The 23,275-nt window shown below is 48.4% G+C and overlaps 1 long non-coding RNA gene across 1 annotated transcript; it reads left to right on the plus strand.

The window, feature by feature from the left end:
* Positions 1–14,625: 14,625 nt before the first annotated feature.
* Positions 14,626–15,312, plus strand: LOC112236163. Its single transcript, XR_002951183.2, has 2 exons — positions 14,626–14,760; positions 14,844–15,312. It is a non-coding gene; the product is annotated as an uncharacterized LOC112236163 (long non-coding RNA).
* Positions 15,313–23,275: the final 7,963 nt, after the last annotated feature.

Raw genomic sequence — 23,275 nt, forward strand, 5'->3', positions numbered from 1 at the left:
TCTCTGTCCCTACGACCCTGTTCTTCCTTCCTTATCTCTCCCTTTTCCCCTCTCAATCTCTTCTCTATTTCTCCCCCCCCTCTCTCTCTCTCCCTTTTCCCCTCTCAATCTCTTCCCTATTTCCCCCTCTCTCCCTTTTCCCCTCCCAATATCTTCTCTCCCCCTCTCCCTTTTCCCCTCCCAATCTATTCTCTATCCCCCTCTCTCCCTTTTCCCCTCCCAATCTCTTCTCTATTCCCCCCTCTCTCTCCTTTTTCCCCTCCCAATCTCTTCTCTATCCCCCCCCTCTCTCTCTCCCTTTTCCCCTCCCAATCTCTTCTCTCTTTCTCTTCCTCCTCCTTCCTTCCATCTCTCTCCCTGTTCCCCTCCCATGGACCACTATGGACCCAGAGCTCACGGTGGCATTCCCACACTGGGGCATCTTTGTGCCTGTGAATGGGGAGGGACACGACTCCAATGGCACTTGTCGGTCACAAAAACAAGTGGGCTGAAGGAGGACAGAGTATAAGGAGCGGAGGACAATATGAATGGAAATATCAAACTATTGCTCTTGGCCCGTATTCATAGAGCACCTCAGAGTAGGAGTGCTGATCTAGGACCAGGTCCTCCCTGTCCATGTGCTCTTATTCATGATGATTTAAATACATCTCAGAGTAGGAGTGCTGATCTAGGACCAGGTCCTCCCTGTCCATGTGCTCTTATTCATGATGATTTAAATACATCTCAGAGTAGGAGTGCTGATCTAGGACCAGGTCCTCCCTGTCCATGTGCTCTTATTCATGATGATTTAAATACATCTCAGAGTATGAGTGCTGACCTAGGACCAGGTCCTCCCTGTCCATGTGCTCTTATTCATGATGATTTAAATACATCTGAGTAGGAGTGCTGACCTAGGACCAGGTCCTCCCTGTCCATGTGCTCTTATTCATGATGATTTAAATACATCTCAGAGTAGGAGTGCTGATCTAGGACCAGGTCATCCCTGTCCATGTGCTCTTATTCATGAGGATCTAAATGGTGAAAGTGTTCCTGCAGTACAGTATATCAGCACATATAGGTTAGGACTTTGTGTCAGGTTCTGTCTGAGCATTTTCTCTGTGGGAGAACCTCCAACAGCTACAACATTATGTAAGGCTGGTATTGGTGCAGCATTGCTTGGCTCTGAAGAGGGTAAGACTAAAGCAGCTCCTAGATCAGATCTGACATGATTACAGTTTTTTGCGATTGCTGACACACTTATTGCAGAATTTGGCTCATTGTGACAAAACTCTACACACAAGCCAAATAAGACACAACACTTGGAGATAAACATCTCACAACTATGTCAAAATACAACTCTGCATTCAAAACCAAACAATCCTTTTTCAAAATAGCATTTTTGCAACAAAATGATACACACATGCACCATTTGAATAACTCTTTCAAAGCAGCAACACATTGATGTACTTCATACAAAACACTGCTGTCTTTCATACTTTGTATACCTTTTGAATGTTCTCATACAGGCTGCTGTGACAGATTGTTCCAGTACAGTACATCTACCCACAGTACATCTACCCACAGTACATCTACCCACAGTACATCTACCCACAGTACATCTACCCACAGTACATCTAGTCACAGTACATCTACCCACAGTACATCTACCCACAGTACATCTAGTCACAGTACATCTACCCACAGTACATCTAGTCACAGTACATCTACCCACAGTACATCTACCCACAGTACATCTACCCACAGTACATCTACCCACAGTACATCTACCCACAGTACATCTAGTCACAGTACATCTACCCACAGTACATCTACCCACAGTACATCTAGTCACAGTACATCTACCCACAGTACATCTACCCACAGTACATCTAGTCACAGTACATCTACCCACAGTACATCTACCCACAGTACATCTACCCACAGTACATCTACCCACAGTACATCTACCCACAGTACATCAGTATCCCACAGTACATCTAGTCACAGTACATCTACCCACAGTACATCTACCCACAGTACATCTACCCACAGTACATCTACCCACAGTACATCTAGTCACAGTACATCTACCCACAGTACATCTACCCACAGTACATCTACCCACAGTACATCTACCCACAGTACATCTACCCACAGTACATCTAGTCACATTTCAATCAACACAAACATAGAAAGGCTTCAGAAAGAGGGAAAATATCTCCTTGCGTGCCATATCCAACACGGGACAGACCCCACCTCAATGTCTCTGCAAGCCTCTCCCATTGCTTGCAAAAGAGGCCGGCGGGCATGTGGTTGGCCAAGCCGAAAATAATTCCTCAACCGGTTTGAGAAATGGGGAGTAAGGGGGGGGCAAGTATACAACTGTGAAGTTGTGGTTGGTGAACAAATCCCTGACCAGAGCAGCCCGGTGGAAACTAACATTATCCCAGATGACAACAGACCTGGTCTGCTCTGGTCCGTCCTGTACAACTGCATTATGTAGAGCAGGGGTGTCAAACTCAAATACCCAGTGGGCCAAAATGTAAAACCTGAACAAAGTCACGGGCCAACATTGAACAAATTAACCTTTTAATATGGACCCAAACAAGTTTTGCTTTAACATTGAATATGGAACAAGCATCGCTTATTACCATACAATATATAATTTAATAGTGGAGACATGCAAAATCGAATTTCAAATGAAAAAACACATCAATGGCATTCATTTATTAAATAAATAAAATTTAAATAAAAATTGTATGCCTCTTTTCTATTTGCAGCCTTCTGATTTAAATACCAAAATAAACTTTTTCCACTGGCTAATAATTTTACAAATAAAATGATAATAAATCAATCAACCATTCAAGCCCATGCCTTGTAGCAAGAAAAAGTGCATAAAGAAAACGTTAATTATTGCACACTGGTCTAATCTGATGTGCCCAAGCCAGATACCTGGCATCTCTTCTTGGATGCTAGTTCATCAATGTCTGGGCTCAAGCTCTGAGCTGAAGAAATCCTCAGTATCGAGCGAAGATGTTCATCAGTCAGACGTCTCCTGTGAGTTGTTTTGGTCATCTTCATCGAGGAGAAAAGTTGCTCGCATAGATAAGTGCTGCCGAACATGGAGAGCATCTGAGCAGCTTGGGTGCGGAGCTGAGGCATTGTGTCAGGGATGAACCGTGGAAACTGTGCGGCGCCCACAGCATCATACTTTGACTTCAGCGTGTCGTTGCACTGGAGTTCAATCAGCTCCATTTGGATGTTGGTTGGTGCATTTTCCACATCAACTGCGAAGGGATTACTAAGCAGTTCAAACTTGCATTTCTGGGCATCGAAGTCGGCAAATCGCCGGCTAAACTCAGCGGCGAGAACACTGAGTTTTTCAGCAAACTGTGCGCATGGGAACACGGCGGTAGAGATCTGCGCTTTTATGGATTGGCAGCAGGGAAAATGGCAAGGGTTTCCTTGCAGCATCTGATTCTCCCACAGGCACAGTTTAGTTTTGAAGGCCCTCACTGCAGCGTACATGTCTGTGATGATGCGCCCCCGCCCCTGAAGCTGCAGGTTCAGCGCATCGAGATGGCTCGAGATGTCACAGAGAAAGGCCAGCTCACACAGGAACTTTTGCTCCCGGAGCTCTGCTGTATCCTTCCCTTTGGTTTCCAGGAATTGACATATTTCCTCACGCAGCTCGAAACATCTGTTCAGTACTTTTCCTCTGCTTAGCCATCTCACCTCTGTGTGATACGGCACGTCTGCGTATTCCGAACCACACTCCTCCAGAAAAGATTTAAACTGGCGGTGATTTAGACCTTTGGCTCTTATAAAGTTAACTACCTGTGTTACTGTGGTCATAACATGTTCCATCTTTAGGGCTTTGGCACACAGTGCTTCCTGATGTATGATGCAGTGGTAAACAGTTAGCTCACCTGCACAGTTCTCTTCCCGCATCTTCTCCCGAACCATGCCCACCAGTCCACTCTTTTTACCGCACATCGCTGGCGCACCATCTGTCGTTAATCCAACGAGTTTATCCCACGGCAGCTTTATTTCAGTTACACATTTGGAAACCTCCTCAAAGATTTCCTTTCCTGTGGTTGTGCCATGCATTGATTTGAATCCTAATAGCTCCTCCGTAACACACAGATTTGAGTCCACTCCACGGATGAAGACTGACAGCTGAGCAGTATCAGATGCGTCGCAGCTCTCATCCACAGCGAGGGAGAACGCAACAAAATCTTTTCCCTTTTCCATCAGCTGGTCATACAGATTGGTGGCAAGATCACATGTGCGATCAGCTACTGTGTTCCTGCTCAGGCTCACGTTTGAAAATGCTTGTTTTTTCTCTGGGCATACGAGGTCACAAACCTTCATCATGCACTTTTTCATGAACTCTCCCTCATTAAAGGGCCGGGCTGATTTTGCGATCTCTGCTGCCACTATATAACTAGCCTTTACAGCAGCCTCGCTTTGTGATGTGGCTTTTTTAAACATATTCTGTTGTGAAACCAAACTTCTTTTCATCTCCTCTACTTTCTGGCTCCTTTGAGTCATGTCCAGGTCCTTGTATTTGTCATGGTGTTTCGTTTCATAGTGTCGTCTAATGTTGTACTCCTTACTTACAGCCACGTTGACTCCACAAACAAGACAAACAGGTTTGTCTTTTACATATGTAAACAGATATTCTGCCTCCCACTTGTCCAGAAAGCTCCTGTTTTCTGCCTTTCTTTTCGCCATTTTTGGGAAGGGTTAGCTCGCTGACAGTTGTAGCGTCTATGTTGCTATGACTACTGTCACAGAGGAGAGAGCATTTCTGGGTCCTGTCCTGATTGGCGCGTGAAAACAGCAGAGCATTATGGGATTCGTAGTATTAGTGGTGAATGCGCTGTATAATACCGGCGGGCCAGCTCTAGTAGTAATTTGGTATTGTCTCGCGGGCCAAATATAATTACCCCGCGGGCCAAATTTGGCCCACGGGCCAGAGTTTGACACCCATGATGTAGAGCATCCAGAAATAGGATTATGTGTTGCAGTATTGTAGGGACCGAGGTTGGCATGGTGATACATCCAGAAATATGATTATGTGTTGCAGTATTGTAGGGACCGAGGGTGGCATGGTGATGCATCCAGAAATATGATTATGTGTTGCAGTATTGTAGGGGCCGAGGGTGGCATGGTGATGCATCCAGAAATATGATTATGTGTTGCAGTATTGTAGGGACCGAGGGTGGCATGGTGATGCATCCAGAAATATGATTATGTGTTGCAGTATTGTAGGGACCGAGGGTGGCATGGTGATGCATCCAGAAATATGATTATGTGTTGCAGTATTGTAGGGACCGAGGGTGGCATGGTGATGGAGAACTCCTTGCAGACTAATGGTGGCACACAAGGTGATATTTCCCCCTCGCTGCCCAGGGACATTCACAACGGCTCCTTGTCCTGTAACATGTCGGCCCTGACGCCTGCTTTTAGCAGATTGGATCCAGCTTCATCAATGAAAATGACCTCATGAGGCAGTGCAGCTGCATCAAAGTCCAGGACTCTCTGTGACAGAACATACAAACACTGTACTGTGAATGTGGTGTAACTCAAAACACAGGACTCTCTGTGACAGAACATACAAACACTGTACTGTGAATGTGGTGTAACTCAAAACACAGAACTCTCTGTGACAGAACATACAAACACTGTACTGTGAATGTGGTGTAACTCAAAACACAGGACTCTCTGTGACAGAACATACAAACACTGTACTGTGAATGTGGTGTAACTCAAAACACAGGACTCTGTGACAGAACATACAAACACTGTACTGTGAATGTGGTGTAACTCAAAACACAGGACTCTCTGTGACAGAACATACAAACACTGTACTGTGAATGTGGTGTAACTCAAAACAGAGGACTCTCTGTGACAGAACATACAAACACTGTACTGTGAATGTGGTGTAACTCAAAACACAGGACTCTCTGTGACAGAACATACAAACACTGTACTGTGAATGTGGTGTAACTCAAAACACAGAACTCTCTGTGACAGAACATACAAACACTGTACTGTGAATGTGGTGTAACTCAAAACACAGGACTCTCTGTGACAGAACATACAAACACTGTACTGTGAATGTGGTGTAACTCAAAACACAAAACACAACATACAAACACTGTACTGTGAATGTGGTGTAACTCTCTGTGACAGAACATACAAACACTGTACTGTGAATGTGGTGTAACTCAAAACACAGGACTCTCTGTGACAGAACATACAAACACTGTACTGTGAATGTGGTGTAACTCAAAACACAGGACTCTCTGTGACAGAACATACAAACACTGTACTGTGAATGTGGTGTAACTCAAAACACAGGACTCTCTGTGACAGAACATACAAACACTGTACTGTGAATGTGGTGTAACTCAAAACACACGTCTACAACGTAGACTACAACGTCTACATTTTCACACAGGGATGGGGGTGGGGTTTTTGGGCTGGGTTGGGTCAGACACATTCTGTCAAAACTACAAGCTACAGGCAAGGCTGGTGCCCCCACAGACAACCCCCAGAATGGGGGCACCTGCCTAGGTCACATACTGCTTTATCTGAATGTATCTATGCAGTGCCAATAGGACACAATCTACTGCCATTACTGTGTTACAGTATCGTACAGTGACACTTACTTGCACATCGTCATAGAGAAGGTCTTTGACAAACTCTGTTCTTCTCAAATGGAACCCTGGACAGCTGCTTCATCGTAAGTTGGTGTTGACGCAAGATGTGGCAGAGTGTCGACATACTGACACGCTTGATATTATGGAATGTTGTGTTCCTGTTCATGGTGAACAGACGTTGTCTTCCACCCTCAGGAGGTCGTCTGGCAGTTCTGTAGAAAATACAAGAATAGGATGTCATTGGTTAGGTTTTTCTTTACATACTGTTTACAGTAACATCACAACTGTATCACATGTACTTCACAGCACCTATTTGTTTTGTTCACTGAGGAGCATCGACCTAATATTGTAGCACTCCGTTGTATTGTACTGTGATGCAGAATGATGTGCAACAATTACATAGGTACAGTCTAGTGTCGAAAGTTGAAGACATACCTGTTCTCTAGTCTACATGTCTGTATTATGGATGCTACCGTGAAGCGACTCAGGTTGGGCTGGACTCTCTGCCTCCCTCATTGTCAGGCCATGATTTATGACACGGACCACCAAAATGGCCCTAATGTCGTCGGAAATATGTCTATTGTCTATTGCCTATGTGTTTGTCCTCACTCACCTCACTCACCTCACTCACCTCACTCACCCCACTCACCCCACTCACCTCACTCACCTCACTCACCTCACTCACCCCACTCATCTCACTTACCTCACTCACCCCACTCACCCCACTCACCTCACTCATCTCACTCACCTTACTCACCCCACTCACCTCACTCACCTCACTCACCCCACTCACCTCACTCATCTCACTCACCTCACTCATCTCACTCACCTCACTCACCTCACTCATCTCACTCACCTCACTCACCTCACTCATCTCACTCACCTCACTCACCCCACTCACCTCACTCATCTCACTCACCCCACTCATCTCACTCACCTCACTCATCTCACTCACCCCACTCACCTCACTCACCTCACTCATCTCACTCACCCCACTCACCTCACTCACCTCACTCATCGCACTCATCTCACTCACGTCACTCACCCCACTCATCTCACTCACCCCACTCATCTCACTCACCTCACTCATCTCACTCACCCCACTCACCTCACTCGCCCCACTCACCTCACTCACCTCACTCTCACTTCCTCTCACTCACTCACCCCACTCACCCCACTCACCTCACTCACCCCACTCACCTCACTCACCTCACTCACCCCACTCACCTCACTCACCTCACTGTGTGTTGCCAATTTCAGGTATGTTTTGCATTTTTAAAAGAAGTGTTTTCCCAATGATTGCAAGAGATTTAATTATTGGACAAAGTGTCTAATGTAAGAAACAGTGTGTAGTGTTTTGTAAGTGTGTTGCAGAATTGCAAACAAAGTGCAAAGCACAAAATGTGTTTGTACTTTTGGTGCCTTTGTTTAAGGCATGGTTACAAAAGTTAAGGGTTTGATGCTTTTGTCTAAGCATTCACTTTCAGTGTGTAAGCAATCGGCAAAAACGGTAATGGTTTGACTGTAGGATGGGAATCAAATCAAGCTTTATTTATACTGCACATTTCAGACAATGTCCTTCACAGGAAAGAACGAATAAAAAACAATAAAAGTTTAAATATTTACTACACTACAAACATATGATAAAAAACAAGAAAAATAACTTTATATAACCAAGATATGAGACTGTGTGTGTGTGTGTGTGTGTGTGTGTGTGTGTGTGTGTGTGTGTGTGTGTGTGTGTGTGTGTGTGTGTGTGTGTGTGTGTGTGTGTGTGTGTGTGTGTGTGTGTGTGTGTGCAGATGTCTAATTGTTGCATCTCTTGCAAACCAGACACAGCATCCTCGGTCTCGTGAGAAGATGTTTTATTTGGTTGCTCAGTTTTAGCTCTGGCACAGACTAGTGAACACAGCCCCCGGGCCTGCGATCCAAGCCCCCTCTGTTTTTCTCTCTCACTATCTTTTGTTTCTAGCCCTCCTCTCCTCCTGTACTTGTTTCCCATAGCAGTCATCTGCACCCCTCTGTCCCTTGTCTGGAAGACCCAGGCTAATTAAAATGCTTGCCACCAGATTCACTGCCACGACCCAGAGAAGGGAGGGGGACCTGGGGCTATAGACCCCAGAGAAGGAAGTGGGACATGGGGCTAGAGAGACCAGAGAAGGGAGGGGGCCTGGGGCTATAGACCCCAGAGAAGGAAGTGGGACATGGGGCTAGAGAGACCAGAGAAGGGAGGGGGACCTGGGGCTATAGACCCCAGAGAAGGAAGTGGGACATGGGGCTAGAGAGACCAGAGAAGGGAGGGGGACCTGGGGCTATAGACCCCAGAGAAGGAAGTGGGACATGGGGCTAGAGAGACCAGAGAAGGGAGGGGAAACAGGGGCTAGAGAGACTTACAACCCCTTGAAAGAAGCTAACCCCCAACCGTCTCTCCTAATGACCAGTCCTTTGATATGGTCATCCAGCTGGTCTGGCTCTAAAGGCTGAGGTGGGTTACCATGTTAGTGACCTGCCAGGCCAATCCCACTCTCAGGCCAGAGATGAGCTTAGCCTGGCTGGACCTCAGACATCTCCGCCTGGTTCCCATACTCTTATTCTGTTTGTTTTTTAAATCCTGACCTGACGGGGTCAGAGTTCAACACCCCAGCAGGGGTCACAGGTGATTGAGCATTGGATTGGCTGATGGAATTGGGAGGAGTTTAGGGATGGGAGGGTCCAGATGGGGCGGTCTGTGGGGATGGAAAACCAAAGACCAGACCAGGTCAGGAGATCAACCACAAGTTTCAGTTCAGCGGTCCACCCCCAGCTCAGCGGTCCACCCCCCGCTCAGCGGTTGGTTTGAGATGACAGTCGTCCCAGAGTGAATGTGGGATTGAGTTGGTAGTTCTAATGCATGTTTAAAAGAGTTGTGGATGACACTATGACGCAAATGGACTCATGACCCGGTCTGAGATCAGACTGTAGTGTCTGTAGAGATGGACTCTGTACAGCTGAGGACTTCATGACCTGGTCTGAGATCAGACTGTAGTGTCTGTAGAGATGGACTCTGTACAGCTGAGGACTTCATGACCCGGTCTGAGATCAGACTGTAGTGTCTGTAGAGATGGACTCTGTACAGCTGAGGACTTCATGACCCGGTCTGAGATCAGATTGTAGTGTCTGTAGAGATGGACTCTGTACAGCTGAGGACTTCATGACCTGGTCTGAGATCAGATTGTAGTGTCTGTAGAGATGGACTCTGTACAGCTGAGGACTTCATGACCTGGTCTGAGATCAGATTGTAGTGTCTGTAGAGATGAGAGACAGTAGAGAGACTATCATGTTGAGAGTTGAACGTTTTTTGAACATGGTCCTGGAAACTTCACTTGAAAACTTGCGTCCCCCGACGATGACTAACGTCTCAAGCATCGGAATGAGTGAGATGAAAAAGAAGAGGAAGAAAGAAAGGAGGAAGATAGCATCTGTTTGTTTTTCTCTCTTTCTTTCCCAAGCTTGTTATCGTTCCTCATTTCCTGCTGGACGACAAGTAAATAATTCACATGTTCTGCATGTTCAACACTGGGATGTGTGTGTTAGTGTGTGTGTGTGTGTGTGTGTGTGTGTGTGTGTGCCTGTGTGTGTGTGGGTGCGTGGGTGCATGCAGGACCAAATTGAACCCAACCACCCCCCTCTGTGTGTGTGTGGGTGCGTGCGTGGGTGGGTGCAAGTTTTGTGCGTGCATGCAGAACCAAATTGAACCCAACTACCCCCCTCTGTGCCTTGGTTGACTTCTGTCAGAGAAATGTCTTTATAAACTGTCCCACAAGTAATCTAGAAACCATGGAGGGAGAGATGGGGAGAGAGAGTGAGAGAGGGGGAGAGACAAGACCTCTTCTTTGAGGCAGGAAAATGAGGTCATCATTCTGAATTGTGAGATGTTCCCAATGCACCATGCTGGATTCACATGACTCTGCACATTCCTGCCCACATACAGTGCAATGTGCATGTATACAGGGACACACACATACCCCCCCCCCCAATCCACTCCAGTCCCCAGGGGAGACAGCCAAGGGATTGTCTCAATCAGTCTTTCATTGTGACCCTGGAGTTCCTACTCTCTCAGGGACAGAGAGAGGATTGACAGTTTAACCATAGATCATAACAGTGCTCAGACAATGGTCAAAAATCTCCTCTTTAGGAGATGGTAGAGAAATGAAGCAGACCTGGGTTCAAATACTATTTGAAGTCATTTAAAATACTATATCTGTGCTTGATAGCCTGTGACAATAAAACCAATAGAGAAGTCCTGAAAGTGTAAATCAGATATCTCTCAGAACAGGGTTAACTTCTGCATCAGCACATGACTAGCTGGCACAACTGGGGACGGCCATGGAAGAGGTTCTTTACCGTTTGCAGCGTCTCAAACATCCCCGGGAGGCGCTGCATCCTACTAGCGGAAGATACTCTAGAACCAGCCTTCCCAGTGAGCCAGCCCAACAGATCATTCAGCAACCCGCTCAGGTCAGCGATGCCCGTTATCCCTCCCAGAGAAATATGATGGTACCCAATCCAAATGCAGTGGCTTCCTACTTCAGTGCTCCCTTTATTTTACACACCAGAGGGGAGCCCCACCACCGAGAGGTCTAAGGTTGTCACGGTTATTTCTCTGCTGACAGGGTGGGCATTGCAATGGGCTAAGGCCGTTTGGGAGAGAGGAGGAGCTAAATTCCTATGAGGGGTTCATGGCTCTGTTTAAATGTATTTTCGATCAGTCCAATCATCAGGAGAATATCCCCTTCATCACCAGTGCACCACTTCACAAGAACATCCTCGGCCTCCCTTGGCTTCAATGCCATAAACCCACCATTTATTTCATGGTCGAGGATGAGAATCACAGACTGGTCACCTGAATGCCGGAGGACCCGCTTCCCTGTTCCATGTGGTTCCATGTCGGTTGTGAGTCCTTTGTTTGCCCTTCAGCCCAACATCCCGTAGGTATAACAGGATCTGAGAGAGGTATTCTCCAAGACCCGGACACCTGTCTCCCTCCTCATCATCCCTGGGACTGTTCCATCGACCTGCTTGCTGATGCAACACCTCCGCACAGATGCATCTACCCTCTGTCTGTGGCTGAGCTCCAACAGGGGTTCATCCGCACGTCCACTTCTCCTGTGTTCAGCTGGTTTCATCTTCGTGGCCAAGAAGCATGGAGGATTACGCCCTTGCATTGATTACAGAGGACTCCATGAAATTACCAATGAAGTATTGGTACCCCTTACCGTTGGTGCCATCGAGCAGCTCCGTGGGGCCCGGTTCTTCACCAAACTGGACCTGCGGAGTGCCTACAATCTCATCCTCAACCGGGAGGGGGATGAGTGGAAGATGTCGTTCAGCACAATGTCTGCTCACTACGAGTACTTGGTCATGCCCTTTGGCTTAGCCAATGCTCCGTCAGTGTTCCAGAAATTCGTTAACAAGGTGTTCAGGGACATGCTCGGACGCCAGGTGATCGTATATATTGACATCTTGATCTACTCAGTTTATCTGGAGGATCACATCACACACATTGGAGCAGTCCTGGAACGCTTCCTGGCCCATCACCTGTTCGACAAAGTGTCAAATTGTCTATTCCATCAGAGGGTGGTCTCCTTCTTGGGTTACCAAATCAGCCCGCAGGGAGTGAAGATGGACGACAAGAAGGTAGATGCAGTCATGGCCAGTCCCAACAACGGTTTTTGGGGTTTGCCAACTTCTACCGTCGTTTCATCAGGAATTTTAGCTCTGTTGCCGCTCCTCCCACATCTCTCCTTAAGGGAGGCCCCCGTAGGTTGGTGTGGGGTCCATCAGCCAACGAGGCGTTCCGTCTTCTCAAGGGTCGTTTCACCTCTGCCCCAGTGCTGAAACATCCAGATCCCACAATGTCCTTTGTGGGTGAGGTGGACGCTTCCGAGGTAGGCGTGGGGGCAGTTTTGTCTCAACGACAGGGGAACCCACAGAAGTTGTACCCATGTGCGTTTTATTCTAAGAAACTGTCCCCTCCAGAGCGGAGCCATGACGTCGGTGATCGGGACCTCCTGGTGGTGAAGTTGGCATTAGAGGAGTATAGACACTGGCTAGAAGGCGCCAAGGAACCATTCATCATCCTCATCGACCACAGGAAGCTGGAGTACATTAGGAAAAGCGAGGAGGCTGAATCCGCGCCAAGCAAGGTGGCCGCTTTTCTTCACAAGGTTTAACTTCACGCTAACCTATTGCTCAAAGAACACAAAGGTCGATGCATTGTCCCGCCTCTACGATTCGGGAGAGGGTCCTGTCCTGAGTGAGCCAAAAATCCCATCCTCCCGAGTCGTAGCTCCTGTGGTCTGGGACGGAGATGTGGAGATCCGCCAGGCTCTGGAGAGGGAGCCCGCACCCCTGAACTGTCCTCCCGTACGCATCTACGTTCCCACAGGGATAAGGGATCGGCTGCTGACCTGGGCACACACAGCTGTCTCAGGACATCCAGGTATTTCTCACTCCATCGCTGAGAAGTACTGGTGGCCCACCATGGTGCAGGATGTCAGTCGATATGTCAACTCCTGTTCCGTATGTGCCTAAAAAAAGTATCTCCGGAATGCTCCAGCAGGGAAGCTCCTACCATTTCCCATGCCTCAGTGACCTTGGTCTCATCTATCCATTGACTTTGTAACCAATCTCCCCTCCTCTGACAGGTTTCACCACCATTCTTTGAGGTAGTGGATAGATTTTCTAAGTCATGTCATTTAGTTCCTCTTCCTGGTCTCCCCACTGCTCTCCAGATCGCTGAGGCACTCGTCCAGCAGGTCTTCCAGCATTATGGCCTTCCGGAGGACATTGTCTCTGACCGTTGCCTCCAATTCAAATCAGTTTGACGGCCTTCATGGAGAAGCTCGGGGTCACGGTCAGCCTCACTTCCGGGTACCAGCCTCAGTCCAATGGGCAGGTGGAGAGGATGAACCAGGAGGTTCCTGAGGAGTCACTGTCTGGACCGGCAGGGTGAGTGGGCACGATTCCTTCCATGGGCTAAGTATGCCTAGAATTCTCTGCATCACTCCACTGGGTTGACTCCCAGTGTGTTCTGGGTTTTCAGATGGCCCTGGCTCCGTGGACTCCGGGCCAGACCGAGGCTCCTGCAGTTGAGTGGTTCCGGCGCGCAGAACAAGTGTGGAGCGACACTCACGTGAGACTCCATCGTCAAAAAGAACAGGCAGACTGCCATCACAGTGAGACCCCTGTGTTCTATCCTGGGGATTGCGTCTGGCTCTCTACCAAATCAAATCAAATCAAATTTATTTATATAGCCCTTCGTACATCAGCTGATATCTCAAAGTGCTGTACAGAAACCCAGCCTAAAACCCCAAACAGCAAGCAATGCAGGTGTAGAAGCACGGTGGCTAGGAAAAACTCCCTAGAAAGGCCAAAACCTAGGAAGAAACCTAGAGAGGAACCAGGCTATGTGGGGTGGCCAGTCCTCTTCTGGCTGTGCCGGGTGGAGATTATAACAGAACATGGCCAAGATGTTCAAATGGTCATAAATGACCAGCATGGTCGAATAATAATAAGGCAGAACAGTTGAAACTGGAGCAGCAGCACAGTCAGGTAGAAGTTGAAACTGGAGCAGCAGCATGGCCAGGTGGACTGGGGACAGCAAGGAGTCATCATGTCAGGTAGTCCTGGGGCATGGTCCTAGGGCTCAGGTCAGTTGAAACTGGAACAGCAGCATGGCCAGGTGGACTGGGGACAGCAAGGAGTCATCATGTCAGGTAGTCCTGGGGCATGGTCCTAGGGCTCAGGTCCTCCGAGAGAGAGAAAGAAAGAGAGAAGGAGAGAATTAGAGAACGCACACTTAGATTCACACAGGACACCGAATAGGACAGGAGAAGTACTCCAGATATAACAAACTGACCCCAGCCCCCCGACACATAAACTACTGCAGCATAAATACTGGAGGCTGAGACAGGAGGGGTCAGGAGACACTGTGGCCCCATCCGAGGACACCCCCGGACAGGGCCAAACAGGACCAGGAACTACCAGGAACTTCCCACTCTGCCTGCCCTGCAAGAAACAGAGCCCCCGATTTGTGGGTCCGTTCAAGGTTCTCTGGCAGGTCAACGAGGTGATGAAAAGGTTACAACTGCCCAGTCACAACTGCCCAGTCACTACCATATCTCACCCTTGTTTTCATGTCTCCCTTCTCAGGCCGGTGGTTCCTGGTCCCCTAGCTGATGCAGTCCCCCACGACACCCCACCACCTCCCCCTGGACATCGAGGGCAGTCCGGCGTATGCTGTCAGATCTCTGCTGGACACCCGGCGTCGTGGGGGGGTCGGCTCCAGTATCTGGTAGACTGGAAGGGGTACGGCCCTTAGGAGCGGTGTTGGGACATTCTGGATCCCAACATCATCCGTGATTTCCCAGGGTCCGTGCATCAGAGGGGAGGTTACTTTCACATCTGCTCCTCCCCTCCGGCGTGCGACATTACCGGAATACTAACCACTGGTCCTGGGACTCATCATGATTCACACTTGGACCTCATTACTTCCCCTTATAGGTCCCTTCCTTTTGTTCATTCCTCAGTTGGTATTGATCCTGTGTTCATGCGATCTCGCTTCTGTTACACTGTCTTGTTTCATATTTTTCGTTTCATTAAATGTTTCACCTGCACCTCCTTCTCGACTCCGTATCATTGTTACAGTAGTGGACACAAAGGTCTGAGATGGTGTGACTACAGAGGACAGTCTCACGGCTGTAGTGAGCTACCGATCCATAGAGAGTAGTTAAAGATAGAGTCAACAACATTCTTTCAGTGCAGCTCTCTAAATCGGCTTTTAAATTAGTTTTTTTTTTAGAACTGACATCCCTACTTATTCATGGATTTATTTTCAGATGTCCGGGTCATGATGATCCAAACCAGTCTGTCTAGCCATGTTTAAGCAGTCCTGAAAAGCCATCTGGTCAGGAACACTTTAGTGGATATAGTCCCTAGATGTTCTACTAGCTCAAGGCTATACTATACCAACTAGGCTATACTATACCAACTAGGCTATACTATACCAACTAGGCTATACTATACCAACTAGGATATACGTATCTCAGTTGGTAGGGCATGGAGCTTACAGGGAAAGGATAGTAAGTTCGATTCCCAGAACCACCCGTACGCAACAATGTATGCACGCATAAATCGCTTTTGTTAAAAGTGTTGGCTAAATGGCATATACTATATCTACATGGTCACTCATTGGGTCTAGAAATCCCTTGCCTATTGAACTGACAGCCATGAACTCTCTATGGGATAGTCCTAGATAAGTGCAGGTGTCCTACGTCACATGACAGTGGACTGTCAGTTGGTTCCCTGATTGTCAGCCCACCCCAGACATCCCCTACCCCCTTCTTTCCCCCTGGGAGCCCCAGGATCCCACCTGATATCCTGATCAATGCCCCTTCGGCAGCTAGTCCCGGCTCCCCCTTTAAACCCTGGTGGAATGTGTGGATTTGAGTGAGAGCTGTAACCAGAGAGCAGCATTCTTCTTTCTAAGCCCATAATGGAGCAACTCTCTTCACTTCCTGTTGTTAATCAGTTTGTTTTGATTTCTTGAGGTTTTGACACTTTGAGATCTGTGGGAGAGAGGAAGAACGATGGAGAGGAGAGAAGGAGAGAGGGAAGGGAGATTTGGGAGAGGGGAAGGAGAGAGAAGAGAAGGACCATGACATTATTCCTACTGGTGTGTTTGTGTGTGGGGGATAGGTGGTGTTTTCCATATAACATAGTACACACACAGAGTCCACTCTTCCCCCAGTCCCCCTACCTCATCATCATTACCTATATGGGACTCCCACCTCCTGCCAGCACCATTTGCACTAAATTCCAGATGAGAAGCTTGCCAGTGGAGGGGTAAATAAAAAGGTAGAGGGGGTCTACCTCACCTCTCTCAGGCACGCATACCCCCCATCTCAACTTCTCCGTTCCCCACCTCTTTACGGCTCCAATAATAAACAACAATAAAATAATCCAAAGCTAGTCTAATTATTTTTTAAAAGCAGCCGTAGCCTTACAACTTCCAGAGCAGTGAAGGCTAATGGCCGCAGGGGGGAATCACATTAAACACAGTTAATCGCTACCACGATGCGTGCGAAAACACACTGTCATGTTATGGCCCGTAAACTGTGTAGGGTGGTTCTCACTCGGAGGTAAAGTGCTTCCATGGTTTCGTCAGGTGTGGTATAGCAGGGTTGGGGAGTAAACTGATTACATACAGTTTTATAACCCATCCTCTCCTCCTCCTCTTCTCTTCCTCCAATCCTCCTCACCATCCCCTCCTCCTCCCCTCCTCCTCACCATCTCCTCCTCCTCACCATCCCCTCCTCCTCTTCTCCTCCTCCCCTCCTCCTCACCATCCCCCCCTCCTCCTCCTCCTCACCATCCCCTCCTCCTCCTCTACTCCTCCTCACCATCCTCTCCTCCTCTTCTCCTCCTCTACTCCTCCACACCACCCCCTCCTCTTCTCCTCCTCCTCACCATCTCCTCCTCCTCTTCTCCTCCTCTACTCCTCCTCACCATCTGCTCCTCTTCTCCTCCTCTCCTCCTCCTCACCATCCACCCCTCCTCCTCCTCACCATTTCCTCCTCCTCCTCTTCTCCTCCTCTCCTCGTCCTCTCCTCCCCCCCTCCTCTCCTCTCTCCCCTTTAACCTTATCCTCCACATCCCCTGCTCCCCCTCCTCTCCTTTCCTTCCCCCTCCTCTCCTTCTCCCTCCTCTCGTCTCCTCACCCCTGCTCCCTCCCCCCACCTCTCCTTCCCGTCTTTTCCTCTAATCCCCCTCTTCTCCTCTCCTCCCATCTCCTGTTCTCCACTCTCTGTGGTGCAGTCCTGTCAGTCCCTGCCTGCCTAGCAGATCTCCAGTGAGGCATGGGGAAATCCTGCCTTAATCCTCCCCAGCACACCAACACCATTAGGACTGTAGCCTGGAACTAGGGACCAGAAGGATTGGAAGGAGGAGAACAAGAAGAGAATGAAGTGAAAGCCCCACCTGGCATGCCAATTGGAGGAGTCATTATAGGCTTATAGGGACCTAATACATTTCTAATACATTTCTGAGGACAGCTGTTCCCCTCCTGTAGAGGTATCCAGGAATTATTAGCTGGGTCCCTCTCACCCTCAACCCCGAAATCTGCCACTGATTAACCCCAGTCCACATCATTGTTGCCTCCCACCCTCCTCCCTAACCACATAACTCCACATCTCATTCCAAACAGTTTGTTACAAATGGATCTTAAGTTGGGTTGGATCCACTGGGACCAGCGACACAGAACGAACGCTCAAGAATCATTGCGCTCCCGGGTAAAGCAGCGGTCTAAGGCACTGCGCCTCAGTGCTTGAGGCGTCACTACAGACAACCTGGTTCGATTCCAGGCTGTATCACAACCGGCCGTGATTGGGAGTCCCATAGGGTGGCGCACAATTGGCTCAGCGTCGTCCGGGTTTGGCCGTTGTAGGCCGTCATTGTAAATAAGATTTTGTTCCTAACTGACCAGCCTAGTTAAATAAAGGTTACATTTTTTAAATAAAAAAATCCAGTCTTCTCTTGTTCATAAGGGCACAACGTTTTGCAACGGTCAATGAAAACTAAAGTTTCTCTCCAACCTGCTCCCTCCCTAATCCCTCCTTGCTGCGCATAACCAACAACCATAGTGTGATTCCAGTGTTGGCTGGTGGTACTTTAATTGGGGAGGACGGGTTTATAGTAATGGCTGGAACGTAATGAATTGAATTGTCTCAAACACATTAAACATCTGGTTTCCATGTGTTTGATACCATTCCATTCACTCTGTTCCATTCATTATTATGAGCCATCCTCCCCTCACCAGCCTCCTCTGTGTGATTTGTGGGTTTGCAGACATCTCCATATTCCCCCAATCCCCACACCCCCGCCACTCAGCATGTGGACTCTCCCAGTGGGGGAGTTCCCATGGTTAGGGGGGTCAGACCACCACGGTGTAGAGGGGAGACCCGAGACCTCTGTCTTCCTCTGATCCGGTTCCCAGCAGTCTCTACACAGCTACACACATGTTGAAAAGGTCAGGGCTTGATAGACAACAGAGCACCAGCCATTACACTGCTATGTCTCAAGCCCCTCTGTTTCTCTCTTGCTTCTATGCTGGAAGTCCCCTGTTTCGTGTGACTGTGTGTTTTTTTAGCCAGCTAGTGAATAAAGAGGTAGTGTTTTAGGGTGTGAGACCCACCAAGGGGGGAACAGGGGGAACTGACTTAACTGCATGTTAAGGCTTGTCCTAGGCTGAATGGCTGCATGTCTGTGTGTGTGTGTGTGTGTGTGTGTGTGTGTGTGTGTGTGTGTGTGTGTGTGTGTGTGTGTGTGTGTGTGTGTGTGTGTGTGTGTGTGTGTGTTGGGTTGCACATGCTTGCGACGAGTGCACGTGTGTGTGTGTGTGTGTGTGTGTGTGTGTGTGTGTGTGTGTGTGTGTGTGTGTGTGTGCATATGCGTGTTGGGTTGCGCATGCTTGCGAGTGCACGTGTGTGTGTGATTCCCACTGCTCAGTTCTGGTCAGCTGAGGTTGGTGTCTGCTGCTTCCCAGTTCCCACCCAGTGTAGTGGTCAGACACTGTGGTCAGCGCTCCCTCCTCTGCCCCAGCAGCAGGGGTCAACCAAGAGCACTGGAACACATGACTGAAACCCACACTGGAACTGGACACAACGGACTGAGGACAAGCGCACACACACACACACACACACACACACACTGGAACTGGACACAACGGACTGAGGCCAAGCGCGCACACACACACACACACACACACACAGGAACCGGACACAAAGGACAAAGGCCAAGCATACACACATTCCTTCATTCCTTCCACATTTCTCTCCATTCTTTCACTGTTATTTCATTTTGTACACACAGACGTCCTTATTTCTAGCCCTTGCCGATCTCTTGCATCAGAGGGCAGCCTGTGGAAAGGTTGTGGTGGAGGTATGACAAGAGATGACCGTAGGCTGACAGGGCTGGAGCTTTACACATCCAAGACACCATCATCACTTAGCTGGACTTAATAATGAAAGTACATGTGAAATATTTAGCAGCAGTGTGGCATTTCGGTGAACCTGTATCCGTACCCGTACCTTGACCACAAACCACCAACCTCACCCTAACCCTGGCAAGGTGGGACTGGGGGTTCTGCTCAACAAAATAACAGGTGTTTGTGGGGAGAGGAAGTGTGTGTGCGTGCGTGTGTGCTTGTGTGTGTGTGTGTGTGTGCGTGTGTGCCTGCGTGCGTGCGTGTGTGTGTGTGTGTGCGTGCGTGCGTGTGTGCGTGCGTGTGTGTGCGTGCGTGCGTGTGTGTGCGCGTGCGTGCGTGCGCGTGTGTGTGTGTGTGTGTGGCACAGTAAACCACTCCAACCTCCTGTCCCTCTCTAATGTTCCATCGCTCCTATTCAGTACAGACCAGACAGGTGAGTGAACTAATTCATGCAAAAAGAGTGATTGAGGGAGGGGTGGAGGGACAAAGTGAGAAAGGGAGAGAGGGGGATGGTGTGTGTGTGTGCTGAGAGATTAAGAAGTGCTAAGTGCATAATGATAATAAGCCAGGTATATTCACCTAGTCTCTAAGTCCATTCCTTATACAGTATAACACCTGTCTGGAATGTGCCTTTGCTCAGGGAAACTCTGCTGAATCATCTCCTTAGCAGTGAGTAATCCCAAAGGTGTGGTCCTATGGTGTCCAATAGGACTATAGCATTATACACTGGTGTGTTTAACAGTAAATGATGCACAAAGCCGTCTTCATGTGTCAAAACAATAACCACTAATGGTATCTGCTTTATCATCATAGACACAGACTGATGTGGTGGTTGGAGCTTTGGTCCTGGGTGGTTTAGCCCAGAGAGATGGAAGGAGGAGATAGAGTACTGTATATCCAACCACTGTGATCCTCTGGTGTAGCTCATGACTCACACAGTGAGATAATGGTAGGCAGGGAGACACCAACATTTTACAACGGAAAACAAAAACAAACATTTCTTATTGGGACAACTCGAGGTAGTCTCTATACCTGTTTCAGTACGTTATGTTCCGTTTGGTGCCTAATGAACATGCCCCAGCTCCGTATGATGCTACCTCTGGTAAGATGAGGGGTGGGGGTGTGTGTCTACTTGTCAATAACAGCTGGTGCACAATGTCTAATATTAAAGAAGTCTCGAGGTATTGCTCGCCTGAGGTAGAGTACCTTATGATAAGCTGTAGACCACACTATCTACCAAGAGAGTTCTCATCTATATTATTCGTAGCCATCTATTTACTACCACAGAGTGAAGCTGGCACTAAGACCGCTGTCAACCAACTCTATAAGGCCATAAGCAAAGAAGAAAATACTCACCCAGAAGCGGCACTCCTAGTGGCCATGTTCTTTATTGCAGGCAAACTTAAATCAGTTTTACCACATTTTTACCAGCATGTCACATGTGCAACCAGATAAAAACATATCCCAGACCACTTTTACTCCACACACAGAGATGCATACAAAGCTCTCCCCCACCCTCCATTTGGCAAATCTGACCATAATCCTATCCTCCTGATTCCTGCTTACAAGCAAAAACTAAAGCAGGAAGTACCAGTGATTCGCTCAATATGGAAGTGGTCAGATGATGTGGATGCTACACTATAAGACTGTTTTGGCTAGCACAGACTGGAATATGTTCTGGGATTCATCCAATGGCATTGAGGAGGACACCACCTCAGTCATCGGCTTCATTAAAAAGTGCATCGACGACATCGCCCCCACATTGACATGTACATACATATCCCAACCAGAAGCCATGGATTACAGGAAACATCCGCATCGAGCTAAAGGCTAGAGCTGCTACTTTCAAGGAGCAGGAGACTAATCCGGACGCTTATAAGAAATCCCGCTATGCCCTCAGATGAACCATCAAACAAGCAAAGCATCAATACAGGATTAAGATTGAATCCTACTACACCGGCTCTGACACTCATCGGATGTGGCAGGGCTTGAAAACTATTACGGACTACAAAGGGAAACCTAGACACGAGCTGACCAGTGACGAGAGCCTACCGGACGAGCTAAATGTCTTTTATACTCGCTTCAAGGCAAGCGACACTGAAGCATGCACGAGAGCACCAGCTGTACTGGATGACTGTGTGATAACGCTCTCGGTAGCCGATGTGAACAAAATCTTTAAACAAGTCAACATTCACGAAGCCGCTGGGCCAGACGGATTACCAGGACGTGTACTCAAAGCATGCGTGGACCAACTGTCAAGTGTCTTCACTGACATTTTCAACCTCTCCCTGACCGAGTCTGTAATACCTACATGTTTCAAGCAGACCACCATAGTCCCTGTGCAAAAGGAAACGAAGGTAACCTGCCTAAATGATTACCACCCTGTGGCACTCACGTCGGTCACCATGAAGTGCTTTGAAAGGCTGGTCATGGCTCACATCAACAACATCCTCCCGGAAACCCTAGACCCACTCCAATTCGTATACCGCCCAAACAGATCCACAGATGACATAATCTCAATCGCACTCCACACTGCCCTTTCTCACCTGGACAAAAGGAACACCTATGTGAGAATGCTGTTCATTGATTACATCTCAATGTCCAACACTATAGTGCCCACAAAGCTCATCACTAAGCTAAGGACTCTGGGACTAAACACCTCCCTCTGCAGCTGGATCCTGGACTTCCTGACGGGCCACACCTAGGTGGTAAGAGTAGGCAACAACACGTCTGCCCGGCTGATCCTTAACACTGGGGCCCCTCAGGTGGTGTGTACCTTGGCCCCTCCTGTATTCCCTGTTCACCCACGACTGCGTGGCCAAACACGACTCCAACACCATCATTAATTTTGCTGATGACACAACAGTGGTAGGCCTGATCAACGACGAGGCAGCCTATAGGGAGGAGGTCAGAGAACTGGCAGTGTGGTGCCAGGACAACAACCTCTTCCTCAATGTGAGCAAGACAAAGGAGCTGATCGTGGACTACAGGAAAAGGCAGGCCGAACAGGCCCTCATTAACATCGATGGGGCTGTAGTGGAGCGGGTCGAGAGTTTCAAATTCCTTGGTGTCCACATCACCAACGAACTATCATGGTCCAAACATACCAAGACAGTCGTGAAGAGGGCACGACAAAACCTTTTCCCCCTCAGGAGACTGAACAGATTTGGCATGGGTCCCCAGATCCTCAAAAGGTTCTACAGCTGCACCATTGAGAGCATCCTGACCGGTTGCATCACTGCCTGGTATGGCAACTGCTCGGCATCTGAGTTAGGTGTTACAGAGGGTTGTGCGAACGGTCCAGTACATCACTGGGGCCAAGCTTCCTGCCATCCAGGACCTATATAATAGGTGGTGTCAGAGGAAAGCCCATAAAATTGTCAGACTCAAGTCACCCAAGTTATAGTCTGTTTTCTCTGCTACCGCACGGCAAGCGGTACCAGAGCGCCAAGTCTAGGAACAAAAGGCTCCTCAACAGCTTCTACCCCCAAGCCATAAGACTGCTGAACAATTAATAAAATCGCCACCAGACAATTTACATTGACCCCCTCCCCTCCCTCCCTCCCTTTTGTACACTGCTGTTTATTATCTATGCATAGTC

This window comes from Oncorhynchus tshawytscha, unplaced genomic scaffold (genome assembly GCF_018296145.1).
Source record: "Oncorhynchus tshawytscha isolate Ot180627B unplaced genomic scaffold, Otsh_v2.0 Un_scaffold_2590_pilon_pilon, whole genome shotgun sequence".
Taxonomy (NCBI): domain Eukaryota; kingdom Metazoa; phylum Chordata; class Actinopteri; order Salmoniformes; family Salmonidae; genus Oncorhynchus; species Oncorhynchus tshawytscha.